Genomic DNA, 24,667 nt, shown 5'->3' on the forward strand with positions numbered 1-24,667 from the left:
CATCCCAAGAAGAACCCGTTTTTTCTGGGTCCTTTTTGGGATGGAGGGATGTCGCACAGTTTGGCTGCTGTGGACTCCCTCCACAGGAAAACTGGCTGCATTCAGCCCACCCTTTGAGGGCGGTATGTACTGGGACTAAATGCTTAATAAAAGTTTTAAGTTACTGCAATATTAAAAATGTGGGGAACTGATAGTAAATTTCATAGGGGATTTATTTATTTATTTATTTTGAAGCCAATGTCCTCATCCTCCCCCCCTCAGTAGCTGCACTCTAATCTATACTCTTATGCATGGCTGGCAAGTACAACATGGTTGTATCCATGCTGGGAATATTATACCTATAACCACATCACATGGAGAGACTCTGTTGTTCCCTTTTAACAAAATTTACCAAAATATGTAAATTCTTCCACTATCAGGACAAAAAGAACTTGAAGTTGAAGCAAATATGGGTAAGGGAGAAAGTGAAAGTGAAATATTTTCTTGCTCTTAGCTGCTGTTAGAGCTCTAGCTGTGGGACCCAGTGTGGTGTAGTGGTTTCAGTGTTGGACTCAGACTCCAAATCCCTATTCAGCCATGGAAACCCACCGGGTGGCCTTGGGCAAGTCACACTCACTCAGAACAAATACCCTCTGAAAAGGTCTCACCAAGAAATCCCCATGGTGGTTCACATTAAGGTCACTATAGGTTGGCAACAACTCAAAGGTACACAACAACAACAAACTGCTAGTTCTGCACACCAGTGCCAGCCATCTCCTCATCCAAATAGTTGACACAGCAGAGGTGGGCAGTCTGGTTCTAACTTTGTCTTTCTGGATTCTCCTTGCAGAAACTGATGGGAGGAAGGGTATTAGAGGTGGATTGGGTAAAGAATTGGGTAAAGAACTGAACTCACATCTTCCTGTCTACATTGAGAGGCCTTTTGCTACTCATGATTAAATACCATTTTTAAACAACTGCATTGGCATAAATCTCCTTCTGTCACTACAGTACCCTTGTACTAGAACTTGTTCATCATTTTAGCTTTTCATCTGTGGGCAAAGCATATATATATATATATATATATATATATGCTGAGAGCAAGGATGGTTAAGATATCAGAGTGAGCATCTGACACATCTACTAAACAGTGAAATATTATTCATTTCTTCTGCAGCTACTCAAAATGTATGAACTTATTTTGGCTTGACAAGTGAGTTTGAATTTTAAAAATGTTGCTCTTTTTGTCTTTTTAAAAAACAAACATATTACTATGTCAAGCCAATCTATTTTTATGTTCTGATTAGATAACTAAATAAAGCAGAGGAAAATGCTAATCTTTGTAGCTCTCTTATTCAAGACCTTCATGGATATGTAAGTGAAAAGAACACTAGGATGTGTCAAAACTTCTTATAGGATCTTGGTTGGATTAGAAGCAAATGAGAGGTATAGAAAAGTATCATTAATAAACTCTTGTACATCACAGTCCAGATAAGAGAAGTAGGCTTCCATACTGGCAGAGCTAGAATTCGTTAATTAGAAAACTTTACTTTTAATTCTTTCGCTCCAATAACTAATGTGTCACTATATTACTTATAATGACAATTTAATTAGTTATAACTTTAGTTATAGTTATAGTGGAGTGCCTCACTTTTATGTTATTATTAACTGACCTCAAGTCAACTTTAACTCATGGTGACCCTATGGATGTGAATCTCCAAGCCTCCCATCTTCAATCACTCTGTTCAGGTCCTGCAAGTCCAGGCCAGTGCCTTCCTTGATTAACAAGTTGGCCTATGGTTTTCCTCTCTTTTTACTGCTTTCCACCTTTCCTAACATTATTGACTTTTCTAAATATTCGTTTTCCCTCACGATGTGACTAAAGTATGAGAGTCTCAATTTAATCATCTTGGGTGCTCTGCCGGTGCCCGTGGTTGCTGCGCCAGGGAACCGCAGCAGACAAACCGCACAATTCCCTGGCGCAACAAAAAGAACCCACAAAAAGCAGTTTCTTTTACACCACGGAAATGACGCCGCAAGGCGCCAATGGTGCACTTGCGGTGTCATTTCCGCGCTGCACGGATGCTAAGTGTCCGCAACGTCAAAATGTCAGCACCCATGTTTATAGGGCGCCGCCATTTTGTAATTGTTTGGGATGTACTAGGGTTAGGGCGTCCAGAAGGGATGCCTTTTGTAACCCTAGTATGTGCTGAGCACGTACTTTTGGCGCGTGTAGAACACGCCTTGGCTTCCAGAGAAAATTCAGACTTTCTAGAACCCATTTGTTTGTCTACTTGGCCGTTCATGAGATCCTCAATACTCCCCTCCAGCACCACATCTTTGATGTCAGACTAACTGGGCAATCATTGTTGGGATCCTCCCCCTCCTCCCCTTTTGAAGATGGGGACAACATTTGCCCTCCTTTAGTCTTCTGGAACTTCTCCTGTTCTCTAGGAGTTCTCAAAAATTATTGCCAATGGCTCTGAGATTACATTTGGCAGTTCTTTTAATACCCTTGGATGTAGAGTAAATAACTGGCAAATGCAATCTCAGAGCCATTGGTGCGTTACAGAGCGCCCAAGTAGGGCGCTCTGCCGCCACCACCGTTTGCTACGTCCGGGAACCACAGCGGCCAAACCGTGCGGTTCCTGGGCGCAGCAAGAAAGAAGCACTGAAATGGTTCTTCTTTCTGCGACCTGGAAGTGGCGCTGTGAGGCGCTAGTCGCGCACTCACGGCATCACTTCTGCCGTGTGATGTCCGGACACTATGCGCCCATGACGTCAAAATGGCGCCCCCCCGTGTGGACCGGCGCCGCCATTTTGTACGGACTTGAGGGACGTCCGGAAGGGATGCCCCTTCTCAACCCTAACACGCCCCTTCCTAACTTTAGCACGTCCCTTCAGCACGTCTGTAACGTGCCATTGTGAACAGAGAGATTCTCTCATGTTCCCCCAGAGAGGAACCGTAGTACAGTAGTTGTTTTTGAGGAACAGAGAAGTAAAGGATTACATTTTAAATAAAAATCCCTGCATGGATGGAAAACACATTTCTTCCTCATAGAGGTGTGGATCTGCTTCTTTATGGTAGATGCATTTGTCACCTCTCAGGGGATGTTAAACCACTTTTGTTAAGATCATCATTTGCTGATATCTTACGCATTTCTGTTCCTCTCACTGCAGCTTCTGTATACATAGTCTTCAAAATGTCTATACTGCAGGCATCTGATAAAGTGGGCTGAAGTTCAATAAAGTTTAAACGGAATAAACATGTTAGCCTTTAAAGGGCCACTAGACCTTCCTGCTTTTGCCTCAATGTCCTAACCTGATTTTAACATAACTAACAGGACTGCCCCTTATTTGTTTAAAATGTATACTGAGATCCAGAACCATCAGACATAAATCTCTACTGTTTCAGTCAGACAATGCTCTACCTGAATGGTTTCTGAGGCTCTGGACATTGGGACACTGGGAAATGTAATCTGAAATATTCTTCCAGTTGGGTGCATTGAGAATAGATGGCAGGAAAAACCTCTGAGAGTCCTGCCACAACTGCTTCTCTCAATGTACTTCACAAACAGGAGGGTACCGAAGATGTCCTTCTCCAAAGCCTTGATCTGCAGGACATTCAATCAAAAGAAAAACCAAAATGACTCCTAATAATTTAGGAAATACTACACAACTACAGCTCTTCCAATATGGAATGGCCTGTATATAAACCCAGGAGAGGAGGTGAATAAATGACTATTCTGATAGATGATGTTTGCCACCTGTTAGAGGAATTAGACAAGAAAGGCAAAATGGTAAATGAAAAGTAAAGCTTCTACACTAACATTGGTATTCTTAAAGAAACCCTTTAGGTCATGTTTTTCATTCATAGATATTCTTAAACAAAACAACTTAAGTCTTGTTTTTCATTCAGACCATGAGGGTAAGTAGTATGTAATGTGAAGCCAAAAGCTTACATGGCCACCATCCATAGTTTGTGTGTGTGTGTGTGTATGGGTTTAGGTTTTTTTTTTTGGCCTATCTGTCCATGTTTTGGAAGAGTTTATTCCTGAAGCAGTGATGGGGCGGCTTTAATCCACCCCAAATTGGAGCAGCCTTCTGCTGCTCCTATTTGGGCCAGATTCTGGCTGGATTGGGGCTGTGATGTGCAGTTGCAGTGGCCCCATCCCAGGTCTCTCAGGGGCAGTCTGTTTCATCCCCTTGTTGTTTTTAGGAATTTTACATTTGAATCTAACAAGATCCTTGTGTTTAATTTTTTTTTTAGCTCTCTGTAATGCTTGATTAATTACTTGAGTTGGATAACCTCTGTTCAGAAATTGTTTAACCATGGTATCTGTTTCAGAGATCTAATCTTGTTCTGAGGTACAGTTTCTCTTAAGCCTTAAAAATTATGAATAAGGAAGATTTACTTTTAAAGGGTGACTATGACAACTGAGAAAATGTAATATTCCGTAGGGTTTCTATAATGACACACTTGAATAGTGTTGTTATTATATTATGCACTGAAACATCCAAAACCAGAATACAAGTTCTATGTATATGGCTACTAAATTAATGTGAGGATTAATGTTATTAATCCATTTTACAAAAGATTCAGTCAAAAGGGGATTTGAATATAAAATAAAAATGTCATCAGTATATCTAGAGTAAAACAATATTTGACTTCTATATGGATTAGCATCTGGATTGAGAATAAATTTGTATTCCAAACAAGACATGTATAAACTGGCTATACTAGATGCCGCTGGGCTTCCTGTAGCCACCCTTCTTATCTGTAGGAAAAACTGCTTATCAAAATGGAAATAGTTTTTCTCCAATATAATATCTAATAAGTTTGTAAAAAAAATGTGTTGGTGGAGATAATTCTTCCAAACAGGAATGCTGGTGGATATACACATTACATACTACTTACCCTCATGGTCTGAATGAAAAACAAGACTTAAGTTGTCTTTTTTAAGAATACCTATGAATGAAAAACATGACCTAAAGGGTTTCTTTAACAGTACCAATGTTAGTGTAGAAGCTTTACTTTTAATTTACCATTTTGCCTTTGTTGTCTAATTCCTCTGTTTAACAGGTGGCAAACATAATCAATCAGAATAGTCTTTTATTCACCTCCTCTTCTGGGTTTGTATACACGCCATTCCACATCGGAAGAGCTGTAGTCATGTAGTATTTCCTAGGTTATTAGGGGCCATGTTGGCTTTTCTCTTGATTGAATGTCCTGCAGATAAGGCTTTGGAGAAGGACATCTTCAGTACCCTCCTGCTGCCATTAAGTATTTGGTTTAGCAATTTTCAATATTTTGCGAGGGAAGTAAAAAACACTTCCACAGTTTTGAGAAGTAATGGGCTTATCTTTAAAGATGGGGTGACTTGTGGTTTTCCTTCCTCTTCTTTAATTAGAAACCAACCAATCAACCAAAAAGAGATTTTCTGTCATTTCACTGAGTGACTTGGCTGCCCTTGGCAGCCCGATTGCCTCTCGTTTAACCCTCATCTCACCCCTTAATTATTGATATCCCTGCTACTTTTGTGTGTGTGAAAAAATCATGCCTCAAAAGTAAGTGGGAGAAAATCAGCCAGTTTCAGGTGGCAGAATAGCAGGAATATTTCCTGAAAAGCCTGATGTGGCTACTGTTATTCATGCTTTCATCGATCCAGGCTAGGCCATTGCAACCTGCTGGGGCTGTTTCTGACAGTTTGCTGGTGCAAAAATCTTCTCTAACATGGTTCCCATGGGCTGTTTATTTGGAATACACCTCTGCAATGCAGTTCAACTACTAGTTAGATCAAATTAGTTAGTAGGATCATGAACAGACAGAGTGGGCAATGCAAGTTCAGACAGCAAGTAAAAACATCTGTCTTTGAATGTGCATCTATAGCAGGAACATGGAGGCAGCAAGGAACCAACTTTTCCTGGCAACTTAGGGCCTAAACAGATAGGCCAAAATAAAGCTGCTTTGGGACACTTTGGAAGTATGCTCTTTAAATGATGTGTGCGTCCTAAGAGGCTAGAAGCCACGCCAAAGCCATGCTCCAGTCCTTAGACTTGGAAGATGCCCTGAGCCCCCTGACTCAGCCACAGATCAGAACAAAGCATTGTTAGCAGGAAGCGGAGGGATTTTGAGGAATAAGGAGGAGTGGTAAGCTCAAAAGGGTACTGGGGAGCTAGAGCAGGAAAGAAGGAACAGCAGGTGAAGAGAGATCAGGTGTGGCACTGGGAGCAGAAAAGAATGAAGATGAGGGTACTGAGCCTTGTCCCAAACTGCTCACCTTTTTATTGGACTTGACCCTTCTAGCTGAAGGAAAAAGAGCCCTAAACCTCCCATCTGGAGCTATGAGAACTGCAAGCTGCAGATGTGTACCCTCAAAGGGAGCTTGTGTCTGCTGCTGCTGGGCAGTCTGGGTTTTATGTTGCCTTTCTCACGTGGTGAGTGGTAGGAAGTGTGGGAGCTATGGCTGCCTTTGGAAGGGGGAAGTGGCTATGGACTATTATTGATGGAGAAGCAAGAGTGGGAGGAAATGGAGAAAGAAAAAAAATCAGCAACTAGTCTGAGGTGCAACAGATGAAAGGGAGAATGAAACCCTGAACTAAATAAGGATAAACTGAGCCAAAGCTCAAAGGCTAGAAACCTCTTGAGCTACCAAGACAAAGGACTGGTTTCTGGAAAGCTATGTCTTCTGCCGTGGGAATCTTGGTCTCAACCCACCCCTTTTGTGAACAAACCAAATAGGCTCTTGAACTGTGTGTGTTCTCTACTATCTTACTGTTAGACTACCTGCCGTAGTGTCTTTGTATAATTGTACTCTGCACATCTCTGCTGGTGGGGGGGGGGCGCTCTGTTGCTTTGTGTAAACACACTCATTTCTAAGGAGATTAGCACACATCATTTTTCGTGCCATCCAGGCACAAGCTGGGCACAGGTCTGAATGGAAGAAAAGGGGTATTATCACACATGAAATTGCCACCGATGCTACCAGGTGACTATAACCCATCTCCCAGACTAACAATTTTGCAAGGACAGAAGCTCAGAAATGTGTGATAATTTCCTAATATTGGTGGTAGGATCTCAAGTTTGTTTTCAAGTAAAGAGGAAGTAAGGTTCCAAGAATCCTCATTAGAGCAGTGCTCAGCAGTTCAAGGTCCTATGAAGTAAGCAAACAAACTGCTAAAATTCTAACCTCCATACTCCTATATTGTGTTACTATTCTGCCATAATATTATCATTGTAAAGAGAAAGGATTCTTAACTGGATGTATTATCTCATTAGTGGATCGGAGCAAGGTGTGGTATCACCAAGGTGTCCAACAGATCTCAAGATTGTTTTTTTTTTTAATCCCTTGAACTAGAGGGGTGTAGGGGTTTGAGTGCTGGACTATGACTCTGGAGACCAGGGTTCAATTCCCAGCTAGGCCATGAAAACCCACAGAGGGACCTTGGACAAGTCACATTGTCTCTGTCTCAGGGAAGCCAATGGCAAACTTCCTCTGAACAAATCCTGCCAAGAAAACCCAATGATAGAGTCACCATAAGTTGGAAATGACTTGAAGGCACATACCACACATACACACAAGTAGAAACTAGCACAGCGCAGGAAAGATTTGCCCCCCCCCCCGTTTATTGTGTTAGTGTTTTACTTCCAGAGAGGATGCATGGATTTATTTATTTATTTTATATTCTTTTCCCCATAACAGTGGTGGCAAACCTATGGCATGCGGCATTCAGAGTCTTCTCTGTGGGCACACATGCTGTTGCCCCAGCACAGAGTTCATTATTATTATTATTATTATTATTATTATTATTATTATTATTATTATTATTATTATTATCCTTTATTTATAAAGCACTGTAAGTTTACACAGCGCTGTACATAAATTTTTTAGTCAGACAGTTCCCTGCCCTCAGGCTTACAATCTAAAAGACATGACACAAAAGGAGAAGGGAGTGGTGGTGGGGAATAGGATCAGGTCCAGCAGATCTTCTCCACCTCCGAGGCTTGGACCAAGGCAGTTGGACTGGAGGAAGGACTTGGTTTCTTGATGGATGGTTAGAAGGAGGCTTCCTGGGTCAGAGAGGGGCTCACCTCTGGGAATGCTTCTCTAAACAATATAGTCTTTAATTCAGTTTTGAAACTGGGAAGAGAAGTGATGAGGCGTGCATGTGGGGGAAGAAGGTTCCAGGAGTAAGGGGCAGCAAGCGAGAAGGGACGAATTCGGGAGGGGGCAGTTGTAGTCCTACACTGTGACAGGAGACCCTGACTACCAGAGCGGAGGGTGCGAGTAGGAATGTAAGGAGAAAGAAGGTCAGATAAGTAAGGAGGGGCCAACCCATGGAGGGCTTTGAAAGTCAGTAACAAAAGCTTGTACCGGATGTGGAAGGGGAAGGGGAGCCAGTGAAGAGAGGATAAAAGAGGAGAAACATGGTCAAAGCAGCGAGCGGATGTGACAATACGGGCAGCTGAATACTGAACAGAGATTAAAGGATGGAGGTGTGAAAGAGGAAGCCCTGTTAGAAGGAGGTTACAATAATCTAGTCGCGAAACCACTAGGGCATGGACCAGAGTCTTGGCAGTAGAGATTGAGAGGAATGGTCGGATCTTGGCAATTACTAGAAAGCCAGAAGGACATGGCACTTTGCAATAAATAAGTGGGGTTTGGGTTGCAGTTTGGGCACTTGGTCTGCAAAAGATTCACCATCACTGCCCCATAAGCTTAGCTTCTACAAAATTGTTAGCTTAAAGTGGTTCAATCTTGAAAACATAACACATATTTTGAAGCAAGGGTAGATTCAAACTAACTTCACGAGAATGGTGACATAACATGATGACTTCAGATTCACTGAATATATGGAGAAGCAGTTAGGTAAATTCAACTTAAATTGGCCTTTCACATACCATTGCAAATGTGAAGAGGTCCTTTTTATTTTGAACATTTGCTACAGTTTTACTTTCAGCTATCGTCACTGATCTGAGTTTATAGTTTCTCTCTGTTGGAAATAAATGTGGGTGTCAGTAATATACAGGAGATCCCTCCCCCCCTTATACCTGGCTTCAATTTTATCCCTCCCCGCTTAAGTTTAAAATATAATATCTAAAGCCTTTGAGGTCAAAACACTATTACAATTTGTGTCCTCTCTTTTACTTTAATTGTGACCTTCACAACCATCTTTGATGATCATATCACTTCTAGTAAATGCTGGGTGGACATATCTGAAAGTATGGCCTTGTTCAGATACTTCTTTTTCTCTACACAGTCACCTATAGGAAAACAGCAGGTTTGCAGACTACATAGCCCAGCTATGTGTGTTGAAACAACAGACCAAAAGGGAGTTTCTTGATGTTGGGATATCCCAGCAAGGAATATCCTGATTAAAACTATACCCTGACATGAAGTACTGGCCCTAACTCATGAACAGCAGGTTTTGCAGAGTGGTGAGACATGAGGCAGCACCTTTTTTCTTGGCACGCCAATCTCCTTTCCAAACAGACATGTGCTTTTGTAGCTTTGTGGAGGTTACAGCAACTAGCTGGTTGGAGCCTGAAGGAAGGGTTTTCTCCCCCCTCCTGGGTGAGAAACCAAAGGATTAGACAGATGCATCTAGAAGAATTTAAGATGCTACCTTTGGTTCTCCGCTGGCATTCTGACTTTTGCACCCATGCTGGGTGGAGTGTGAAGAAAGAAGAGGAGGAGAATCAAAGAAGAGAAAGAAGATCCATGCAAAGAGGAACAGTGAAAGCAGAAGAGGGGGAGGAAGGTAAACGAGAGAGGGGGGAAGATACAAAAGAAGGGAAGGCAAAGAAACTGAGAGCAGCAAGGTAGTCAGTAGATCAAATCAGTAAGGGCAGAAGGTGTGGTGAAGTGACGGCAGCAATTGACCAACCTGCTCCCCCCAAAAACATATTCTGCATAGAAAATGTCACATGACTATGAGCATTTTGTGTAGTCCAAAACTGTGAAAACATCTTTAAAAACTACAATTTTTTCACAGAGTGGGAATAATAAATAAATGCATTATTCTTATACTAAAAACAAAATCAATGGAGATTTATGTTCCTATTGTGAATGTAGTTGAACTTTCCTGTAAACATTTTCCCCCACACTTTGACATACTCTGGTTTATTGGATAAAGTAGGATTATATTAATATATTGCTTCAGTCATTTTTTCTGAAGCATTTACCAGCACTGGCAAATGTCTTCATAGCTGGTAAAACAAGAAGGTGAGGCTCCTTTTTGCTTAAACCAATAAATGTAGTAGAAAGCAAACCTACAAATTTCTTCATCCAAACCCAGGGCTTTGAAATCTTAGCTCCTAACATATAGTTTCAAATTCTAGTTTATTTAACCATGGCGGGTTATAGACCGCTGCTTTGAGGCAGTCTGCCACCGCCGCCGTTAGCTCCGTAAGGGAGCCGCCGCAGCCACACCGCGTGGCTCCCTTGCGGAGCAAAAAAGAAGCTCCAAAATGGAGCTTCTTTCTGCGGCGCCCTAATGACGTCGCGAGGCGCTGCTGGTGCACTCGCGATGTCATTAGTGCCACGACACGTCTGGACACTATGCGTCCAAGACGTAAACATGGCGGCCCCCATGTGGAAGGGGCGCCGCCATGTTGTACGTATGGAATATGTACTAGGGTTAGGGGGGTGCAGAAGCACCGCCCCTTCCTAACCCTAGTACGTATTCATTACGTACTAAATGGCGGTCTGTAACCCGTCCATGTTAGTGTTGAAAAAGGAAGTATAGTGTCTAGATCAAGGGAAGTAATAGTGCCACTCTATTCTGCTTTGGTCAGGCCCCACCTGGAATACTGTGTCCAGTTCTGGGCACCACAATTCAAAAAGGATGTTGAGAAACTGGAGCATGTCCAAAGGAGGGCAAATAAAATAGTGAAGGGTCTGGAAATCATGCCCTATGAGGAACGACTTAGAGAGCTGGGGATGTTTAGCCTGGAGAAGAGAAGGTTAAGGGGTGATATGAGAGCCCTGTTTAAATATTTGAAGGGATGTCATATTGAGGAGGGAACACACTTGTTTTCTGCTGCTCCAAAGACTAGAACATGGAGCAAGGGATGCAAGCTCCAGGAAAAGAGATTCCACCTCAACATTAGGAGGAACTTCCTGACAGTAAGGGCTGTTTGACAGTGGAACACACACCCTCAGAGTGTAGTGGAGTCTCTTTCCTTGGAGGTCTTTAAACAGAGGCTGTATGGCCATCTGTCGGGGATGCTTTGATTGAGATTTCCTGCATGGCAGGGGGTTGGACTGGATGGCCCTTGCAGTCTCTTCCAACTCTATGATTCTAAGGATATCTAACTATGAAGTTTTTCTCTGCTTCCTACCTTGTCTTAAATTCCCTCCCTGGGAGTAAGACAGAAGCAGAGGAATCCAATGCCACGATGTGAAGGTTCTCTTCTAACAGCCATCTAAGTGGCTGGTTGCCCTCACACTACTAGTGATGTCATAATTCTTCATAGCTTACAGTCCCCCTCCCACAGGGCAAAGGTCCCTGATAAATGGAGGGACTCCCCATTTATCACACACACCCCAAATCTCAGTTGGTCTGGGAACAACTGGAAGTTGAGCCAAACTGCTGGGATTTCATCATGTAGCCCTGGAAAATGAAAAACATAAACAGACATGCATTTCTTACACTCCCTCCAAACTCCATTTTCATAAAAACTTTATGTAGTTGAAATTGGCCGTGATGCTATCCAGTGACCTAAGAAAGAACTGTTTTAACAAACATGGAGCACATAATAACATTTGTTAATTAGACATTATTTGTTTTGAAGATGAGATAACCAGAAACCTACCCTCACAGTGTTAGTAAACAGGCAGCCTTTCTGGTCCTTTTCATATTCATATATGCAATAAACTTGATAATAAACTTTAAACATGCCAAACAGATTAGCCATTCCATCCTGAAGAGAAACTCAGGTTGACTCAATGACCATTCTTGGTGGTCTTTCAGGGAAACCACAGGATGTCCACTGAATCTCACTGTAGTGGTCCATCTGAACTGAAATGTCTTTGAACCACACCTCTCACCGTAATCCTGATGTGTTCATGAATGAGGCTAGGGTCCACATAGGAGTGATGGACATCTGAGTCTGTGTAGGCAACAGCTTCATTGCTGCCAATCAACAACACATGTCTCCTGTGCTCAGGAGCCATGCCAGGCTCAAGATCAACAGCCGGACCAGTCCTAGTTGTATCAGAATTGTATGCTACCACTAACTAGATCAGCTTACATTGGGTTTTAAGATGGTTGAATTCCCCACATGAAAATAATTTCATATTATCTTTGTCCTCTTGTTGTTCCTGGTGATTAGAAGATCGTTGTTGATCAAGACGAGGCAGTTGTGCCAGTTTAAGATTATCATCTTTCTGCACTTGGGGATGAAAGTCAGCTTTGTATGGAAAGTGCTGCTCTGGCCATGACTTGCGGGAACATCCTGCATTTGTCCATGCAGGCTGCTCTCCATAGATTTCCATATACAGGGGTACCCCGGGTTACGAAATTAATTCGTTCCGCCGCCGCTTTCGTAACCCGAAAATCTTCGTAAGGTGAAAAAGCCATAGGCGCTAATGGGGAAAAGCCGTGATTTCGTGCGAAATAGCGCCGAAAAGCACCAAAAAATTTTTCGTAACCCGAAATAACCTTCGTAACCCGGAACAGTTTTTTTAAATGGATTTTTTTCGTAACCCGGAAATTTCGTAAGGCGGCGCATTCGTATCCCGGGGTACCACTGTAATGATTTGCAGCTGCAGCAGGCTTCATCCAGTGTTTTTGGCTCCTTGCCTAGCACGAAATAGGTAAGATCTGAAGGGGTATATGCCAAAAACTGTTTCAGGTTGATGTGGAAGCAGGCATCCTCCAGTGAAGTTACTTTAGACCCTTGAAACCAAATCTCCCTCCTGCATCGAACAGCATAAACTAGTTCTTTGTAACAGGTACCATGCTTCATGGCTGTTGCCCTGAAGCGTTTTCTTGCTGCTTCTGGTGTAAGACCAAGTCATTGTTGAGCTCTCTCCAAGAAGATCTGAAAGTCGAGCATCTTGTCTTGTGTCATACTGGACTCCACTGCTTGTAGAACTCCTGAGAGTTGTTGGCGAAGTTCATGCCTGTATTAGGGAATCCATAATGCATAAAGTTTTTTGAAAATCTTCCATGAAATCTTCAAAGTCATGGCTTTCCTTGTAGGTGGGGTACTGGCAAGGCTGAGGACTGTAGAGTTGTCCCCCAACCCCATATGCAGTTTGAAACTGGAACCGTTGTAGTTCTCTGTCCTTCTTATTCAGTTGTATCTGAAGGGTGTTGAATGTAACTAACACATGGGCCCATAAGTCTGGAGATGACACCTGTGGTCCCAGGCCACCCATGGTATCTGATGGAGACTGAGCACTGTGAACTTCTTCTGTAGACATGACCGACAGTACTTTGCCACTCCTGAGGTACATATAGTGAAACAGCTTAACTAACTAAAATAACTGTGAAAACAAACAAACAAACAAAAATGTTTGACTGAAATATTTAAAAGCAGAAAAGGCTGCTTTTGAGTTGTGAAAAGAAAGTAGATTGATAGGACAGAACCAAGAGAAATCTTGAACAATCTTCCTCTCTTCTTCCAGGTAGCCACCAGGTAGCCAAGCAAGCTGTCCAGCCAGCTAGCCCCTTTGCTTGCCTTGAGAAGAAGAAAAAAACCTTCCTCTTCCCAGCCTACTGCCCTCCACCACCAAGGAGAAAGAGACAGAAAAATAGGAAAACTACTGTTAGCTTAAAAGAGGTTCCAAGTGGGCAGACCCCACCCCCTATCTTGCCAGCTCAGGGAAAGTTTCCCTTCTGAGCCATTGACAGAATGCTGGGAATAGCTATTCCTGTTCAATTGGACTGGTGCAAATGGAAGGAAAAATGTCCCATTGCATTTTTAAAGAATTTGCTAATATGTGCAAATTTCTTCATATTCAAGACAAAAGGAACTTGAAGTCTGGGCAGAAAAAAATGCAGAAGAAAGCAAACACTGGCAGATGTTCCCCTCCTCAGTAATGATGCACTTGGTTGAGTCCCCACTAGATTTTGCTTGGGGAACTTATTCAAGATCTCATGCTGGTGTGAGTTTAGGTCACCTGTAATCGCTACACCATGATGAAGGAATCTGTGAGTCACAGTTGCTCTTTCGTTTGATTTTTCTTGGTTGACAATATGTTGATCATGCAAGTTAATTCCCTTGTGGCCTTCCCATTAAACATCGCTTGTGATGCACAGACACACCATTGGCAAAATGCCTTTTGGGAGCCAGGCTGTTTATCTCACATCCCATCTGAGGCTTCTTCCTATATTAAGCAACTATTTGCTTTCCCAGCAATACATCTTGCCCTTAGAATTTTCAGCAGCGTTAATAGGTCCCTCATTATGCTTACAGCGTGGCTCTGATTATTTACTGAGTTAATTAATGATTTATATTCAAAAAGCAAGTGAGGCCATATTGGGCAATTGGAGGGTTGAAAGTCTGTATTGAAACACATCTGGTCATAATTAAGATTTACTGTGGAATTCCATTTTGCCCAAGATTAATTACAGACAGCTAAATGAATATCATCATGGCTGATTGACATGTAAGCCATGAACAATTTAATACAGGAAGCACTATTTAGATTCCCATCTGCCTTATTTAAGATGAATAAAGATACTTGCACTAGTCATAAATTGCTGGTGACTAGTGAGATGTTCCCCTAAATGGTAGGAACACATGTGGAAATGTGACTGAAATAAGGTCTGGTACTCAGATTTGTTTCTTTAGCCTTTCCTGCACTCACTTGCAGTGGCAAGCCTAGGGTCAGTGTCACCTGGTGTAGATGCACAGAAAGGGCTGCCGGAAGAATGGTTGCATTGTGTCACTCACCACTGTGTCACTCACCATCTCCCTGCCCCTGCCCCCAGCCAGACCCAGAAAGGACTGGTGGAGTATTTGTGGTGGTAGCATCTGCCTTGTCCTTGCTGCCCTCCCCTCTGTCCTGTTTACCTCTACTGAGAGCAGCACAGCAGGGGAATATACAAGGAATAGTCCAGAGTCCAGTCCAAAAGTCACACAATACCAGTCAGTCAGTCACAGCAAAGGGCAGAGGCAAGAGCATAGTCACAAGGCAAGTCCAGGGGTCAGATTACCAGTCATGAATCAACAGCAAATAACAACAAGGCTGCAATATTGGTTGTCAACTGCAAAGAAGCTCTGCAGATGGAGATCTTTTAAAAGTCCTCTGCTTCTCTCAGCTGAAATCTATTACCTCTCCTCTTGGTTTCTAGCCTGGAAGAACAAAGACTCCTTGCCTTGTCTTCGCTCCACAGGTCCTAGCACCTGCAGCCTAGAGCCCATAGAGTCTGTCTCTCCCTCTGAAGCTTCCTTAGCCTGCTCTGGGACTGCTCATCGAGGCAGCTCCAGATCAGCCTCTGTCTCTGTCAGGTATTTGAAGGGTTAAAACACAGCACACAGGGAAATGCTTGATGTGTGTGTGTTTGGCCATGAGCATTCAGCAGAGTGGCAAGGCTGATCAGCACAGCTGAAGCTCATTGGCTCAAGGACACTTCAGTGTCCAAGTGCACGTAGCCATGGACGATGAAACATGTGTTTGGATTGCACAGGAGACACATGACATGGTTACACACCTGAACTCACTGGGTTTGGGAGACCACATGGTCTGGAGACTATATAAACCCAGGGGTTGCAAGGGATAGCTTGTGGGTTTGTAGTAGGAGTTTGTTTGGTATGGTTTGGAGTTTTGGAGATCTGTATTTGTATTATAGCACTGTGAATAAAGGACACTTTGGGAGATTTTGCTTCTCTGGTGGTTTGTCAGAAGAAGTCTTGCATCGCTTTGCTGAGTGTCCCCGAAGGTTCCTGCATTGCTTCAGTTCCTGGAAGACATCCAGTTGCTGTTGTCTCACCTGGCTTTTGGAGCCACGCTTCAGCTTCTAAAATTGCTAGCTCTGCTACAAAGGTCTGATTTAACCCCAGGACTTGTTTGAGTTGCTGACAGTGGTTGTTGGACCCCAGCAGTTGTGCTGACAGTCTCAGCCTCCTCCATGTCTTCAGTATCTGAGTCCTCTGACTGTGCCTCTAAGTCAGGCCCAGGGCAGTCCATGACACCCTTTTGCTGCCTTGTTCATTTAGTTGCATGGCCACCCAACTGCCACTCAGCCAAACATGGAATGGGCTTCTAGGAGAGGTGGTGGTAGCCTAACCCATCCTCCCTTCCCTCCACTCCTATTGTAGCATTCATGGGCATATTCATATGGCTGCACATCAACCACCCAGGAAAGGTGGCGGAGGACTACCCCACTTTCCTACCCTCTACCACTGTGCTCTGGTCGTACAGGCTCAGGCCTATGGCCTCTTTCATTAAACCTAACCATCTGAGATGCAATCTTCCTCTCTTCCTACTGACTTCCACGTTTCCTAACATCATTGCTTTTTCTAATGAGTCATGCCTTCTCATGTTCTGGACAAAGTACAGTGGACCCTTGTTATACGCTGGGGTTTGGTTCCAAGATCCCCCGTGGATAAAAAAATCAGTGGATACTCAAGTCCCATTAAGTATAATGACATAGCAATATGGTGTCCCTTATAAAAAAAATGGAAAATCAAGGTTTGATATTTTAAATTTATACTCTTTTTGAACATTTTCAAACCGTGGATGCTTGAATCTGTGTATAAGAAGGGCCGACTGTATAACAGTCTCAATTTAGTCTTCCTGGCTTTCAGAAGGAGTTCAGGCTTGATCTGCTTTAAGACCCATTTGTTTGTCTTTTTGGCTGTCCATGGTATCCTTAGTACTCTTCCCTAGAATCATGTCTTAAATGAGTTGATTTTCCTCCTATCGGCTTTCTTCACTGTCCTGCTCTCACATCCATACATAATGATAGGGGATACAATAGTTTGGATGATCCTTACTTTAATGTTCAGAGTTATGTCTTTACACTTTATGATCTTGTCTAGTTCGTTCATAGCTGCCCTTTCTAACCCTAGTCTTATTCTGATTTCTTGACTGCAGTCTCTGTTCTGATCAATATTTGATCCAGGATATGTGAGCTCTTTGACTATTTCAATTTTCTCATTGTTGAGTGTGAATTCTTGTGGATCTTCTATGGTCACTATTTTTGTTTTTTAATGTTCAGCATTAATCCGACTTTAGCACTTCCCCCCTTGACCTACTTCAGTAATTGTTTCAGGTATTTGTTTCTGCTAGTAGTATTGCACCTTCTGTATATTTTAGATATGGTGTCTTCAGTATATTTTAGGTTGTTAATGTATCTTCTTCCTATCTTCACTCCTCCTGCTTCTGAGTTCAAGACTGCTCTGAATACTATATTTTTGTATACACACTGAATAAATAGGGTGATAGTATGCAGTCTTTCTTGAACCCTTTGCTGATTGGGACCCATGCTGTTTCTTTATAAACTGTTCTGACAGCAGCCTTTTGTCCTAAGTACAGGTTACACATCAGGACTTTTACATGTTGTGGAACTCCCCTTTTTATTAGCACAAGCCATAACTTTTTATGATCTATGAAGTTAATGGCTTTGTTGTAGTCAATAAAAAACATGCAGATTTTCTTTGTGCATTCTTTCGTGTGCTCCATTATAAATCATATGTTTGCAATGTGATCCCTAGTGCCTCTTCCTTCCTGAATCCAGTTCGCACCTCTGGGATTATCATTTCACATATGGTAGGAGTCTTTGCTGCAAAACTTCAAGCATGACTTTGCTTGTGTGGGGAAATAGTGCAATGGTCCTGTAACTAATGCAGTCTTTTGTGTCTCCTTTTTTGTGGATGGGAATGTACATTGATCACTTCCAGTCTGTGGGCATCTGTTTTGATTTCCATATTTGTTGTCAGATTTTAGTTAGAAGTAAACTTGTTTCTGTCTCTTTGGATTGTAACTTCTCTATTGGTATGTCATCTGTTCCTGGTGATTTATTTTTCCGTATTGCTTTGAGTGCTGCTTTCTCTTTGCTTTCTAAAATTTGGGGTTCATCTTCATAGGTTTTTCCTTCCCACGTGTCATTCATCATTTCACATTTTTATATAGTTCTTCTATGCATTTCTTTTTTTAAAAAAAAATCATTGTGATCATGCCTTACTTTCCTTTTCTGTTCATAGAGCATCCCTTTCTCCTTCTTGATTGTTAGTTTCCAGCTGTTAAGAAAGGTGTCCCTTACTTAAAGTGATGTATATCGGTTGTTAATGATACCAATGGGTCTGAGAAGAGGATAGGGATTTGTATAATGATTGCTGCAGTGATGTTCCCTTAAAACTAGGAAAACTCTTATTCTTTCCTTAGGAATTCCTAAAGAGAAATACCTTTTCTAAGCAGGCTTCATTTTTCATACTGAGACCATGTAAGTGTAGTGGCTGACGCTGAAATAAATATATTTTTCTCTCGTGCCTACTCTCATTTGGGATATATAAGTCCCTCCAAGTCATTTCGGTTGCAGAATTTGCACAAATCTAGACATACAAATTAGGCATTCTACAACCTTGTTCCTTGGAGACCTTTAAATGATGCCTTCAGGGAACCCGGGTGCTGCAGTGGTTAAATGTCTGTACTGCAGCCACTCACTCACATACCACAAAGCTGTGAGTTCAATACCAGCCAGGGGCTCAAGGTCAACTCAACCTGCCATCCTTCCATAGGTCTCTAAAATGTACTGAGATTGTTGGGGGCAATTAGTTTACACTTTGTAATCTGGTTAGTACATCAATAAGAGGTATAGAAATGTACTTGCCATTGCTATTCTGCCCTGTGTATGGGTGTATACGAACTGCTGGGATAAAAATTGCCCTAACCAATCTACAACATTTGTGCTGGCTATTTCCCAGCTAAAAACTAAAACAGCTGATGGTTACATTTCCATCTCAGGTCAACATGTGTTTCCTAGCATGGATATTTGGATACTGTAGATATAGACTGTGCACTCACCAACACTCCCGGAGATACGATATATTTTTTACATACATTCAAAATCACAGTGTGGGTCAGAAAACACTCCTGTCTGAGTCACTCTGCATGTGGAGCACAATAGGTATTGAATAGGTATTGAATATGTTTTAAGGCTGGGTTTTAGCACCTTGGATAGCTCCTTTAAAGTTCAGATGACTGGCTGTGTGCCGTAATAAATGACTAAAGTTCAGATGAAAACCCAAAGTGGATTCATCAACCAACTGACATGGATTTAAGGACTATGTGGCTTAACTTGGGAGGAATTATTTGCTTCTCAGATTCAGGCTGGCTTCATTAAGTGAGAACTTCACCTCCAGAGTAAGAATAGGTATGGAAAGAGAAGAGAACAATTCTTCAGTGACCTGTTTCCCCCAACATTGACTCAAATGCTACTATTTACATGTTGACACTGATGCATCTGAAAGCTTTACCAGGTGGATTTCCCACAGCTCCCCCCCCCCCATTCCTCACATTTAATCATTTTCATGATAGCATGTCCCTAAAAGGAAGATAAATGACCATCCAACCCCTAGCTCTATGGAATCAACATTTTCTGGTCAATAACCAGCGTTGGGAAGGAAACTATTGCTCATCTCACAAACAGGGCTCCATAAATCTTCATCTTGCTAGGAGATAATTGTGAGAGGAGCTGGGAGCTGTTACAATTCACTTTGCCTGTGAAGCCAAATATTCTTGTATTTTGTTTCCCACAAACTCTCCTCCTCCCTCTTTAATGCTCATGTTCACCTTTTTGAGGTATTGTTGTTGCTTATGATAATGATCTGCAAAATCAATCTCCCAGGCCATTCTGTGGATGAATGTTAGAGGTACTAGAACCAGGTTGCAGGGGGAGAGATAAATAAAAGTAGGACTTGAACACTGAGTTACAAGTGACTGGAAAAGTTAGCATGACCTCTGAGATAAATTATTTATTCATTCTTATTCTTGCTTTACTCTACCTATATCCACACTTTTCCTCTTACATGAAGGCTATTTCATTTTATTTCTGCAAGACACTGAATGATGATTTACCCAAGAGCAGACAGCAAACTATGAGCCCTAACTGGAACATGGATGTCTCTGTTCCCAAGTGAATGCCGATAAGCTATTAAACATTTCCTTTCCCCCCCATACCAACCGTTGCTTGTTCTCTGACATCTCTGCTGAGTTCCAGTTCATAACAACTAGTCTTTATCCTTCCATGCTATAAACCTCTCTTTCAAGACTCCTTGATTCCTACAATATATCCTATGTCACTGTTCATTGCCTGGTTTCTTGAAAACCCTCTAATTGTTCCTCCATGTGATCTGTTACAAGTGACAGAGTGGTAACATGACTGACACAATTCATAGTCTGTTCCATCAGCTACAGCAAAGGTGAAGCTCTAGGCAATTTCTTAGGCTCCCTTACAGATACGGCCAACTTTGTTCTATACGTTGTTTTCATTTTGCCTGGGATTCACTGTTCTGTGACAAAGAGGCAACCATCACCACTACAGAAAAGGGACAGAATGCAACACTTCGGCTCATTAGCCACACAGGCTGATCAGTGTGCATTTCACCTGGGAATCATGAGCTTTGATTGACTTTATCACAGAGTTCAAAGCTCAGGTCGTAATCTACATGGCATGTAATGGGCTGGAACCTCACTACTTCAGAGATTTTGTAACCCAGTGATAAACCTTGGGATGCTTTGGCCAAGCTCCCCCAAACTATGATTGACACATGAAAAAGAGGAAAACAGGAAAGGAGATTCCAAGTCAATTTTAGGAAGAACTTCCTGACAGTCAGAGCTGTTCAACAGTGGAACAACAAAAACATTTCTACTAATACAAACAAATCACTAAAACATGACTTCCAAGTGATATAGTTACTGTTTATAAGCATTTCTCAGCTTAACTTTGGATATCTAAAACTTATTTTTTTACTCTTTCCAATCAAATATCTATTTTTAATATGTTTTCCCATTAATCATCTATCCTATATTGACATAATAGATAAAGAAAACATTTTTAATCTTATACTCTTATTCTCGAGTCTTTATATAAAATAATCATTTTGTTTTAATGTTAAGTTTTAAATATTTAACTAACTAAGGTAAGGGATTATGTTTCCATTCTTAACGTGTTGTTCACCTTTTTCAGGCTATCAGACCAATCTTCTTGAAATTTGTCAAGTGATTTGTCTCTTAAACACTATATACTCCAATCCATTTTATAATAAATAAATATGCAAAGCTAGGAGCAGCACAAAATCATGCCACTAATGGTAAGTCATCTTGACCAAAGTCTCAGTCATTTTTGATTCTGTACTTATTGATCTTACATTCCCTCCCATTGAGATGCTAGTGTGCCTTAATTCACTTCCTTCAAAATGTGGCCATAGAGGCCTTCTTCATTTCAGCTCCTCCTGGTACTTCTGCTGAGTGCAGTCCTGGATTTTTGGTTGAAGAACTTACCCTCAGAGCACAACTGGAGAATGAGAATGTGAATGTAAAATAGCCACTTATTTTGCTGGACCTATTAGTCCCTCTAATGTGTTCTGGCATGCTAATGGACATGACTGTAAGTGTTGCCTTGGTGCTGTTCAATGAAACTATCTAAATGGGTTGAGTGCCTATAAATTAACTTAAATTGTATCCATTAACTGTCACCGATTAGATGACGAGTTGTCAAATTGAATTAAGATTGCCACAAAAAAAAAAAAAAGGGAGGGACCTAGAAAGTCATACTAAAAGATAATCTGCTGAATAATGCCTCCGTTGGCTGTCAACCTTCACATTAAGTAAAAAAGGCTCTATTATCTCATTGTATTGATAGATTTCTCTACTCCCATGCCTCAAACACACACTTGGTCTGCAGAGAAGCCTTTTTAAGACCTTTGAACCGCCTCACCAGGTTAGGACATCTAAATATAAGGCACCATTTAAAGATAAGAATTGTTCACTCAACACCAATTCTATGAGAGAAATACTCTTCAGAAAGAAGTAAAACGTTGCTATTATAATTCCAGACAGTGCTAAGTGGCTGAGCTCTAGTACATTGTTACGGATTATTTCTACTCGAAAAAAGATGTGTACCTTTTTTTAAAAAAAAGGGGATGAAAGTTTATTCAGTAATATAATAACAACTATCTAAATAGAATCATGCCATATTTTCCAGAAGATAAAAAATGTGGAGGAGGAATTCATTTTTTTTTCTGGGGGGGAGAAGAACCCCACTCAATTGAATAGAAATTCTTCATATAAAACATGAACACAGCTGAAGCTTCTTTCACTGTTGATACCGGAGGTCATCAAGCTATATGTATATTTTTAAAGATGCTCTTCAAAGAATATTAATGTTATCTTTAATCCTTCCTCCCCCAGATGAAACTGTGAGGGAAGGCTTCATTTCTCTGGGGAGGAACAAAAATGTCACACTGAGTAAAAATTATTTAGAAACTCTGGGCACACAACTACAGTTTCTTTCATGGATGAAAGGGATGTTTGAGGAATATGATTTTTTATGAATTCTAATACAAACTGGCCTAACCCACAGCTCCTGAACTAATGTGTGGATGGGAAGTCATCCTTTCAATTTCGCACTTCTATGAACTTTGAAATACAGTTCTTAGCTGCAAAACAACAACATCCACATAGGGAAATATATTTCAAAACGTATATTTAGGGATAAAACAAATTTCTGAATGCACGCTTTGAGAAGAATGTATACTTCTAAATGCATATACATTTCCCCACATATTTAAATGAAATGATGTTTAAATGCATGTATTTAATTTTTTTAAAGAAATTAAATTTATTAATACATTCTAAAATATAACACGACAACAAACAGTACACAAAAACAACAATAAACAAAGGCAATAACCCAGATAAGGCCCTGAAAATTATAGGGATCCTGAATAAATTTAATTTATTTAAATTTAAATTTCCATGCAGATTTTTGCTTCTACACCACTATTTTTTGTTGTTAAAAAAATCCTGAATTTGGAATCTGGATAATATTCATTTCAGTGCTAGATTGGATGTAATGTCATTTCTCCTTTTGCTTGTAGTTTGCCCATTCCAGAGAAGATTTTGAAAGACAAGTCCAACAAATTCACTGCATTTTCCATTTTTGTTCCCAGTTTCTGCTCCTGGACTTCAGCTGCTCTGCAGTACTGTAAAGAAACATCTCAAGTCTCTCTCTCTCTCTCTCTCTCTCTCTCTCTCTCACACACACACACACACACACATATCACATTTCAAACAAATTGGCACAATGTCACTATGAAAGTGGACTATCTTCCTGTGATGTACACCTGCCATCAGTGAATGATATATTGAATTTCTTTCTTCTCTCCCCTATCAAAATAATACTTTTTAAAAAGCCCAATGTTGTCTAAGTATTTGGAGCCTGCTGTAAATGTTGTCAAGCTCTCTTGCCCAATCAACAAGAGCTAGACAGTGAACATTAAACACAGATGAAGATGGAGCTGAACTAGAATCTTTTCAGGCTACATCCTTAAAATGTCCAATTCCTCATCAAATGGATGGGGCCTATTTTCCTGATTTTTAAATAAGCTACTTTCCAAATGTCCATCATTCAGTCTAACCTCCTCCCCATATAGCTTTTGTATTTCACAACTTGAAGCAAAAGTTCAAAGGACTAGAGCTCAGCACTGTAAAGATGACCTAATCTAACATAATGTCATTTGATTTGTATCCACAGGCTTATTTATTCAGCTGAATGTTCTCTCTTTGCTTTTGACTTTTCCTAAAGGGAGATTAGAACAAAAATATTCAGCTCCACAAAGTATACATTCATAATCTCAACAGCAGATTTTCTAATAAAGAGCAGACTGTGTGATTTGTTCCACTTCGGTCCAAATGCATGTCTGTGGTTCTGTTACTTTAGCAGAAGATCTCCATGTGTGTTTTTTAAAGGAAATGTGGCCTTACTGTTAAATATCTTCCGTCTTTGAGGTTTTAGAGAATTGAATTCCTGTGTCAGGAGAGCCATATGGCTGTGCTTTGATGAACTGGATGTTTGCGATGTATGTCTACAGTGCATGGCTCTTTTAGAAATAAAAGGGAGAACAAAAACACTTTTTTTTCAATTTCATTTTGAGTTAACATTTTCAAGATGGCATGGCAATATAAGGACAGTCTGTTTCAGGATCAAAAAGTGACTGGTAGTGGATGGCAGGATCTAATCACCACCACTGATTTCAGAACACAGACAAAGACATTAACAGACTGTACAGACCAGCCATAAATGCTGGTATGGGGGAAAAGTGGGGGTGTGGTGTCCGCACGACGCATACCCTGACTTTACCCCCATGTTGGTGTGATGCTGCATGCCCCACTGAATGGCAGGCGGCATACAGCGCACCTCTGGCACTGCATCCAGATGATGCACAACCAAATGAGTGCAGAAAAGCTGCAGTGCTGGTGGCTATGGTGCCTTTTCCATGGTGCAGAAAGGAGCTGCTTTTTGTGGCTCCTTTTTGCACTGGGAAATGGTCAGATCAGGGCCGTGGCGTGTGGTTGCCATGGCCCCGATTTGGTGAAGAAAGAGGTGGCTGCAGCTGTCCCTTACTGGCAGTCTGTACAGCCCCTAAAAGACCATTTCCCCTCCCACTTGCTCTTTCTGTGCTTCTAGTAAATGAATGATTCGATTCAGTAAACTGTTTTTTTTAGGG

The sequence above is a fragment of the Sceloporus undulatus genome, chromosome 3 (assembly GCF_019175285.1).
Source record: "Sceloporus undulatus isolate JIND9_A2432 ecotype Alabama chromosome 3, SceUnd_v1.1, whole genome shotgun sequence".
NCBI lineage: Eukaryota > Metazoa > Chordata > Lepidosauria > Squamata > Phrynosomatidae > Sceloporus > Sceloporus undulatus.